The sequence below is a fragment of the Medicago sativa genome, chromosome 7 (genome assembly GCF_051527215.1).
Source record: "Medicago sativa cultivar Bolivia chromosome 7, Bolivia_mono, whole genome shotgun sequence".
Classification (NCBI taxonomy): Eukaryota; Viridiplantae; Streptophyta; class Magnoliopsida; order Fabales; family Fabaceae; genus Medicago; species Medicago sativa.
This window is the reverse complement of record NC_140755.1, coordinates 104,777,243-104,787,720: the sequence shown is the minus strand read 5'-3', so window position 1 is coordinate 104,787,720 and position 10,478 is coordinate 104,777,243. Positions and strand designations below refer to the sequence as shown.

The 10,478-nt window shown below is 31.1% G+C and overlaps 1 long non-coding RNA gene across 4 annotated transcripts; it reads left to right on the top strand.

The window, feature by feature from the left end:
* On the top strand, positions 1–9,076 carry LOC146911749 (uncharacterized). Of its 4 annotated transcripts, none has more exons than XR_015019114.1 (4): positions 1–182; positions 390–447; positions 4,012–4,112; positions 8,653–9,076. It is a non-coding gene; the product is annotated as an uncharacterized LOC146911749 (long non-coding RNA). The 4 variants fall into 4 exon arrangements; XR_015019113.1 differs by lacking the exon at positions 8,653–9,076 and adding an exon at positions 8,368–8,387; XR_015019112.1 differs by lacking the exon at positions 8,653–9,076 and adding an exon at positions 8,445–8,646 and having other exon boundaries at positions 4–182.
* Positions 9,077–10,478: the final 1,402 nt, after the last annotated feature.

The following is a 10,478-nucleotide window of genomic DNA, read 5'->3' as shown; positions in this document are numbered from 1 at the left end:
ATATACAAGTGATAAGGTATTATAATAATTTTACTAATTTACTAGTAGGTACGGACATCCACGAGTATGGATACAATTCCGTCTTTGTATGCATTAACTTATGAGGAGTTGAAGTATACATTTATTTTATGACATCGATTAAGTTGTTCATGCTTGTGGCAAATTTTATCTGCGGATCACAAGTAGGGATTTCTTTATCATTCCTTTTTTTCTGTTATGTCATTCCTTTTTTTTTTTTGACAAATTGTCATTCCTAATTCTAATAGTTAGTTTTTATTATCTATTTTCCTTTATAAAGCGAAAAAAAAAATTAGGGTGGCCAAAAGCCCCTTGAGCCAGCTTTCCCTAACATTCCTCATTCTAATAGTTAGTTTTTATGTCGCGTATAGATAACATAAAGGTGGCCCTAAGCATCGGCGAGATGGCGGCCTCCCAGACAACCATTTTGTAAGGGCATCACAATTATTATTTTTACTTGGTAGTTAGTAGTGTGTGTGTGTGCGCGCGCGCATACATATATATATATATATATATATATATATATATATATATATATATATATATATATAGATATATATATATATATATATATATATACACATATATATACATATATATATATATACATATATATATACATATATATATAAAATTCGCTTTGATTAATTTAATTGAAAAAAAATTTAGAGAACCTTATTTATGAACGAATCTTTTGCAACATAAAATGTGAGAAGAAAGACATTTACATAATTAAAATGACACAATTTTATTGATTCGTCCACGGCAACATAAGTCTTAGGATCGACCATGTATATAGCTAACGTACATTCTTCTCTATTCAAGGTGAGTGGATATATATATATATAGATATAAAGAGAGAGAGAGAGAGAGAGAGAGAGAGGGGGGGGGGGGGGGGGGAAAGCTTTGAGAGAAGAATCTCCAATTAAATAGCAAAACTTGTATGTAGAGAAAATAGCATACAGCTGATCTAATTCACAAACCCGAGCTACATACATTTTAATGAATGAATGTAAAATGTTAATTTTTGCTTATAATAGTAACCGGATGGTATATATATTATGTCACGGCAAAGCACAAGCCAAAGGCATCAGGTTAATAACAAAATATTCAACCCTCCCACACATGGTGGTCCAGTTTTTCTAATAGTGCTAAGCAAATAAAAAATATCTATGTATGTATAGTGTAAAAAGAAAAAACTTTTCTTAACCGACCCATATGAGGATTAAATTGATTAAGGTATATTGTCTTAATTAAATATGCAAGGAAGATTTGTGTGATGCGAATTTACTATTCGAGAGAGACAGAAAGAAAAGAAAGGGTACCAAAATGGTGAAAACTACCCTTTAGCGTTAGAAGAAGATAGCGATGCATATATGACAAATGAAGGGGGGGGCTGAGAGTGAATGTATTAATAGTACTACTATATCACAATGTATATAGTATAGGTAGATTAGATAGAGATAGAGAGAAGGGAGAGGGAGACCACAAGAATAGGAGTGGGACCATATGTAAGGGAATGGGGACACATACAATTATACAAATCAACCAGATTACTGGAAAAGGAACATTATTCAGTGGTGGCGAGTTTACCAAAATAATTCCAATTGAGATGTATATATAATACTCCCTCCGTCCCATATTACTTGACCTAGTTGACTATGTCACGTATGCCAATGCACAATTTTAAACTTAAATTTCTTTAATAATCTAGTAGAAAAAATTACGAAAATTGGATATTTTGAAAATATTAATCGAGACGAATCTAACAACATCTTATATGCTATATTTTGTTTTTATATATTAGTAGAAAAATAGAGTCAAAGCATGGTACATGAATAGTGCAAATATTCTAAATAGGTCAAGTAATATGGGACGGAGGGAGTATGGAGTAACTATTAACTATATATATGGGGCACAGTATGGAGGTGGGAAAGGAAGCAAAATCAATCGAGTATATATGTAGGCCAAATAATAGCAGCTGCATGCAGCTTGCAGCTATAATAGATCATAGGTAGCATATGCATGTATGAATGGTTATATAATGTAATGTAATGTAATGTAATTACGGTTCAGATTTTTCATGCTTGAGTAAGGAAGCCCTTCTTCCTTGTTCATTACAACTCTTATATCCTTGTACAAAAATATGAAAACTAACCCCACACTAGGAGTCTACTCAAACACACACACACACTATCCTCTGAGAAAACCGTTGGGCTTTTCCTGCTGTTGGGTCGCTTTCTAATCTTCAATTGCATATAGACTCTAGTAATTGGGTTAGGGCAGTAGGTGCTACAGCCCCCCCACTCCAACCCTTCATCATTTATTCATGTATATGTTTGCTTTTGTTGCTTTCATTCCACTGCATATATATATATATATATATATATATCCTCAATGACTGTAATGTAATTATGGTCGACTCATCTGCCAGCCAACCTGTATTCTTCCATGCCAGGACTGCACTCTAGCGACGTATGCATTTTATTTTTATTTCTTACTACATTGCATTTTTTTTCCTCATTAATACTTTACCATAGGGTGTGTTTCATTTCATACACGCCATCTAACTATTCAATTTCAATTACGGCATGTACCTATGAATGTAGTACAAAAAATTTAAAATTCATAATTTTAATTGAAATGTATATTTTATATAATATAGAAAACATAACATTCATGAGATAACATTGTCATGCATAACAAAATGAAATCCAGAAAACCATTCATATATATTCATTGATGTAATTAAACCCGTGTTGTAGTACTAAAAAGTAATAACGCACATTATATATTTATATGAATCAATATGTATCTACTAGCAAAGTGTCCCTTAGTTTACAGTAAGAGTTTTCTAAGAGCAAACTTTACTCACATGTGCTCCAAATCACATATGCGCGTTCGAACAAAAAGTTACACTCTGCCAAAAGAAAGTTAACAACACCTGCAATAAACTTATATAAGTCCATGTTTAGTACCGTTGTGCGGTTGGAGGGAGGGAGGGAGGTTCGCCCAAGGGCAGCCCAAACTAGGACTTAGACATAAAAAAAATTGGATCAAAAAAATCTTGAAATTTTTTAATTTAGTTATAAATATTTATTTGCAATGATAAATTAGTTATAAATGTTTGTTCAACTCATTTGATCAAGTTGAGGGCATCAAATCCTCCTTGACTCAAATTCAACATTCGAGCTTTTGATTTTGAGTAAATCATCAAATTGATCTCTATCTTTGTAAGTCAGTCTCAAGTTAGTCTCCGACTCTTTTAATATTTTAAACTAGTTTTTGTTTTTGTCCAAAGTTTCTTAATTAGGTCCCTCGTCATGTGACAAAAACATAAAGACATGAGCCTAATTAAGAAACTTTCAACAAAGACAGAGATTAGTTTGAAATATTAATAGAGTTAAGAACTAATTTGAGAATGATTTACACTGACATGGATCAATTTGATTATTTACTCTTTTGATTTGCGTAAGAAAAAAGGCATTGGAACAGGAGAATCGCTCGGCCATATCACAGCTTCAAATACACACTACATAAATTTATTCATTATTTAATGACAGTACAGTAACATGTTCATTCATATGATAGTTTGTTTTATGTTGAAATCAAGTGCAGAGAATTTAATATTTAATGAGCTTGATTTAAAATGAATTGTTTAAAAGAATTTAAGTTAATTGACAAACAAGTTCTGGACTAGCCAAAAGCCTAGCCCACCGTAAATTAGGCCCAATTACTCAGAGGGCCAATAAGCAAAAATCTACCATCATGCATCGGATCCTCTTTGCCTCAATGAAGACACATGATGACCCGACGACTCAATGGCTATCATTGAGGGCATTCATGGGGCCATTCATAACGGCTTCCCACCATGACCACACAACGGTCTCCTAGACTCTATATAATGAGCTCTTGACAAGCTCAGAATATATGTATTTCTCTATGCTCCGCTCTCTTGCTCGTGTACTGACTTGAGTGTCGAAGCACATGCAGGTACAACACCCTTCTTCTCCTCAACGGGGTTGCGACCAACACATCCTTGGAGCACCACCGTCAACAACCGGAGCATCTACTTTCGTCGATCCACCACCACTGTGAGTATTTTTATTCTCCTTGGATAAATTCTTCTGTTTATTCCGAACAATAATATTTGATGAGATTTTATATACATTTCATTCGAAATTCAAATTATTGTGGTTAGTGTTACAAAACAAAAATATAGACTAAGAAAGTTGTGTTATTTTTATATCTAAAAAATTAAAGACATCTAAATATGTATGAATAATGAATTCCATTCATACACGTGTGTGTGTGTGTGTGTGTGTGTATATATATATATATATATATATATATATATATATATATATATATATTAAAGTCATCATATGATTTTTTTTTTTTTCATTTTTGACACTATCAAATACTTTTTTTTGCATGTATGTGACCAAATAATCATTGAACAATTTATCTCTCATACCAATATATATGTGATTTTTCATAAATAGATTTTTTAATAGTTTTTATGTCGGATACTTAATTTTTAATTGAACATTTTTGCCCCCAATAGTAGTTAACTACCGTTCGGTTTTTTCTTGCTGTAGTTAACTACCGTTCCACATTTGCAACTTAAAAAACAAAAAAACAAAACTTCAATGGTAGTTAACTAGCATGAAAATTGATGTTTCCTCTTAGCGGTTGTGGAGATACCAATATCTTTCATTGGATGCGTTTTTATAGCACATACCGAGTTTATCATTAGCAATTAGCACAGCTATTAAAAAACAACTATGCAATTATCTGCTATCACATTCTAATAGTGAAGACTTGGTATCTCCCACAACTACTAATACCAAAAAAAATAAAGTGGGGACCTATACTATGCTGTAGAAAACTATGTTGTGCGAAAGCTACCGTATAAATAAAATGGCTATGAAAGAACAAATATGTTGTATGCACACCATTATGACAGACTGACCATAACAACCATAAATTATACCAAATGAAAACCATAAAAAAGCAGTGGCAAATTTGTATACCAGCAACATAAACTTTACAAAAGATAATACTGCATAATTGTTTGCTGACATGGTAGAAATAAGAGGAAACGTCAAATGTCATAATAAAAAAGCATCCAATAAAAGATATTGGTATCTGCACAACCGCTAAAAGGAAATAAGAGGAAAAAATCGAACGGTAGTTAACTACTGCCGGACAAAACCGAACGGTAGTTAACTAAAACGTCATTTCCATGTGTTTTTAAGAAGAAACACATGTGAGAAAAGCAATTCTCAAATTTCAGTAAAACAAAAAGATGGACTAGCCCATTTTAGAGAAGCCCAAACCAGTTGTTCAAAACTAATCAGGGTTCATTTATACACGTGTTTTTATTTATGTTGTCAAAAGTGTTAGATAAAAAAAAAAACTATTACTTCCCCTAAAAAAACTATTACTTTTTCCACCCTATATACTTTTTGCGCGCTTTTTTCTCTAAAAAGGCTCTAATGGATTTTTGGATTATATAATTAGAAAATAGTTTTTCTCATATTTTGGGTGGAAAAATGAGTTTTTCCACTAAAATATGGTTTTCAATTGATCGAATTGCTTCAAAACTTGCACAAAAAATCAGGAAAAAAAAAATCAAAAATCAAGACTCCCTTAGAAGGGATTCCTATGGGACTTTGTCTCTCAAAATCCAAAATTCCATCTTTTAAACTCATTTACCATTTTCTTTTATTTTCGTATTCTCAAAAAAAATCCAATTTTTTTGCATAACGATGATTTGATTTTTAGAATGTCTGGGTGGTATTTTTTGTATAGGTTTTATCATTTTTTCTTACTTTGTTTTTTGGTTATTTTTTAAAAGCTAATGAAATGGGAGGGATTTTAATTATTGTTTATATATAAGCATATTTTATAATCCGATAATCCGTAAAAAAAACTTTCAGATTATATAATTCGAACAAAGAGTATTTTCGTAAAAAAAAAAAAAAGTAGTATGCGCAAAAAATGAATAGGGTGAAAAAAAACAATAAACTAAACAAATGTCAAACCTATGACTACAATTTTGAGAGGTCAATAGCACTTGTGTACCATTGGGATACCAATGTTATGTAACATTGGTCAATGAAGGTGTGCCACGTAGCACTTCACATGCATATATTTCCTCTTTAGCTCTCCCTTACATTGGCCATGTGGCACACCTTCATTGGCCAATATCATATAACATTGGTATCTCAATGGTACTCAAGTGCTATCCAGTTTGACCTATGACTACATGTGAATATGAGATCACATGTTCCATTTACATTTTTCTACTCAAATGTCCCATTTACATAAGAATTTTTTCTTCTTCTTGTGAATGAGTTATATAGAGGAATGATATGGATACTCTTCTAACACTCTCTCTAGCACTTAATTTTTTATTGGGTGAAATCTATCTGGGTACTGCACGTTGAAAATGGATCTCACATAAAATGATGAGACCCATATGAATTTCATCCAATAGAAGAGAGAGTGCTAAAAAGAAAAAAAATGTTCCTAACATTTCTCGAGTTATATAAGAGTTAAGGTGTTAGTGTGGGTTATATCTTAGCTGGAGTACTGGACTTAAGAATCAACATCAATTGTTTTTAGGTGATTGTTCATCTCCTCCTTTATATGTTAAACTCTACCAAAAACACTAACCTAGTCTAGCTTCTGATAAAATGTTTGTATTTTAGGGGATTAGATGAATAATCACCTTATTTTTTGTCAATGTTCTTATCCGTTTTTGTCGGCCATATTTTTTTAGTGAGAGAAACTTTACATTCTCTCTAAGTTTTCATTCTCCTTCGCTCATCGAGGGGGGTGGTTTTAAGTCATTTTTTTTTACCTAAAATCACAATTTCTACATATATTTATTCCCTTTCTTTCAAACTAAATAAGTGGTTTCCACATATATCAAGTTTTTTCTTGTGTTTTTTCGTGATTTCGTCGTTTGAGTGCAACGTTGTTTGATTTCGCGTCTTGTTGCGGTGTTTGTTTGATTCCTTTTGAAAGATCGGTTTTAGTCAATTAAAAATTCAATCAATTATTTAGGCGATAACATAGCATATCTGGAAGCACGAGTATTCCAATGACTTGGATTTTATCATATTAATTGTAGGCATTTTGTCGTTGTATGCTATTAACTTTGGTGGAAATGAGTTTTTTCGTAGATTTACCCTTTACGTATTTAGCGATGTTGAACATATTATTGTATCTGATATACTCTATCAATTTGAATGAATGAATATCGTTTTTTTTTGTCAAAAAAGAAATCACCTTATAAGACTATTTGTTTACGTGTGTATTGGATTTGGATTTAAATTAGCTGTTTATTGCCTCGGAGCATCTTGACTTGATTTTTTTTTTGAAAGTACTTTTTTATTATTATTATTATTATTATTATTTTGTTCAAATGACTTGATTATTTTTTTATCGTGCCTAATGAATTTTTGGGCGACTATTTGTTTTACATATGTTGTTATACTTATCTTTAATTGAATGAATCCAAAAAGTCAAATTTGCTTATATTTAGGACCGGAGGGAGTATATCTAAATGTTAAACAGTCTTGAAAGCAACCTCATTTTCATTGTTTTTGCCATTACGCCACACATGTTTTTGTTAAATTTATTTCGCTTTCAAACTCTAAAACCGCCTCCCACTACCTATCCCACCTTTTCCACTTCCCATAAACTATTATTTTCTCTCCCTTTTATCATGCGCATCATTTTTTGTTCTCAAATAATTATTTTGGTGTGTTAATTGTTGTTAGAAATCTGGTTGCACCCCCCATTTCTTATCCCACCTTTTCCACTTCTCATTAACCGCTTCTTATCCCACTTTTTCCACTTCTCATAAACTGTCATTTTCTTTCCCTTCAGTTACGCGTATCGTTTTTTGTTCTTAAATATTTGTTCAAACAATTATTTTGATGAATTGAAATTAAATAGTTATTTTGGTGTATTAATTGTTGTTAGAACTTTGATTGCACGGGTTGAATGACTTATATTGAAATACATAATTTGAAGTGATCTGAAGATTCATCATGATTTTTAGATTCTTTTCCTATTCTCTAAATTCCGTGAATTGATTTTTTTTTCCTCTTTTTCTTTTATTGTTTCTTTCTATGCATGTAAAATTGTTCACAATAACAATGACCATAGTTAAATATGTTACTGAATTTCAAATGCATAAGAATTAACAAAAAACCCGTGCATCGCACGGGTTAGAGTCTAGTTATATTAAAACACCCGTCTCTCGTGCGTAAAACAAATAAATGCAACACATTTGTTATGATTTATAGGTTTTTGAAGTTAACTCACGAGGTGTTGAATGTGTATTTTGAAGTTTAATGTCTATTTGAGCTACAATAATTGCTACCCATAAAATATGCAATTTGCAGGTGTTGAATGTGTATTTTGAGCTACAAAAGTTGTGAACAGTTCAACTATGTTCTTTTAAAAATTAGCAATGTTGTTAATTTAACTCATTTTTCGATAAATGGATAGGAGACAATTTTCATTATAATTGTACTGCATCAAAAAATGTTATTTTATTTTTAATATAGTTTGTATTATTATTTTTTTAAAATGTTAACCACACATATATAGATTCGTCCCTGATGGGGATGACATGTGTATTTGTGATAATCAAGAGAGAAATTGATGGTACACTCCAGCGAACCGGATATTGGTGAAGTTGTGAGTCTTTGTTCAACTTTGAATTGGATAAAAGATCTTCATTTGAGTATGGTTTGAATTAGATTCTAAGGCTCTCTTTGGATAACCTGAAATTAACGGAGCGGAACGGAATGGAGCGGAGTGGAATGGAATGGAACGGAACAGAATGAAATAAATGTTCTATCCTATTGTTTGGATATTTTATGTTGGAATGGAACTAATTTTCCACTCCATTTTTGGAAAATGAATGGAACGGAATGATTTATAACTTTTTTTATTCCATTTTTATCCTTTATTTAAAAACATCACTATGTTGAATTCCCAACTTAATTCAATCAATATGTAGTTATTTTCACATTATTCATAAGGGAAATGATAGATACAGTGACAAAATTTATCAAGAAAATTTCAAGACAGTGTATTTGCTATTACCTTTCTTTAATTACACACCATTATCTCCGTTGATTTCCGCCAAATAACAAATTTAATTGGTTGAGACCTTTTCTTGATAAATTTTTTATAAAAACTCTCTAGATAAATAGCAATGATCTATTCATAAATAGCACAAAATAAACAAGTAAAGGAATAAACACCATTAGCACCACAAATTAAGGTAAGAACAAAACATTTTAAATTTCGGTTCTGGCATAAATTGCAACTACGTATTTCCATTTGGCAGCTTAAATCAAACAATAATAATATAGGTTACACATTAAATTCATCTATTTTCTAGCCTATGCAGGATACATTAGTTTCAAATTACTGTTCATCGTATTTTTAGATATAATTCAATATCAATAGTTTTTAGATATAATTTAAAATCGCTCTCAGAGGTTTATAAATAAGAAACCTATGTGTTTTTCCATTTGCAACTGATGTAGTCAATTTTCGTGACACTGTAATAGAAATGAAGAAGAAAAAGATTTATAAACAAGAAACAATGAATGAAAAAAAAAACAGGGAATGAGGAGTGGCTAATTAAATAGAAAAAGTAGGGATAAAATGTAATTGGATTATTAATGTGTTTTATTTCATTGGATACACCTCAATTTGGGAGGAATGGAAAATTGGATGAATGAGTGGTATTGGATGGAATGAGTTCCATCACACTCCATTCCATTACTTTTCTGCAAAACCAAACAATGGAATCTGACTTTATTCCACCTCATTCCATTCCATTCCACCACTCTCCGTCAATCCAAACATAGCCTAAGAGAGTTGTTGACTCTCTTCATAGTATTAGAACAAATATTAATTAATTTGGTTGTATTATCACTAGTTGTCTTAGCATTCAAAAAAAGAAAAAGAAAAAACTAGTTGTCTTAGCATTGTAACACTCATTCTTCTATATAGTGTTTATTACGAGGTAAGATAACGAGACAGTTCATACTTATGCATGGATAACCACATTTTAAGTTAGCCTTCAAATTTTGATTGATATTCTAACATGTATCCAAATTATTATCATGAATAAGATGTTATGTGACCACTTTATAGTCTAAATAGAAAACGAAAATGTATTTTTATTTAATTTATTTTTTGAAATTGATTTTATTTGAAATTTAGTTGAATGTAAAATGATCAATATTTGAATTTATTCAAAGAAAAGAAACTATTTTCATCACTTTACATTCAAGTGATGAATGGGAAAGATAAATTACAAGATTTGGAAAAAGATAGAGTAACAAATAGTTAGGATATAATAGACAAACTAATTTTTTTTTTTTTACACAATAGACAAACTAAATATTATTGTT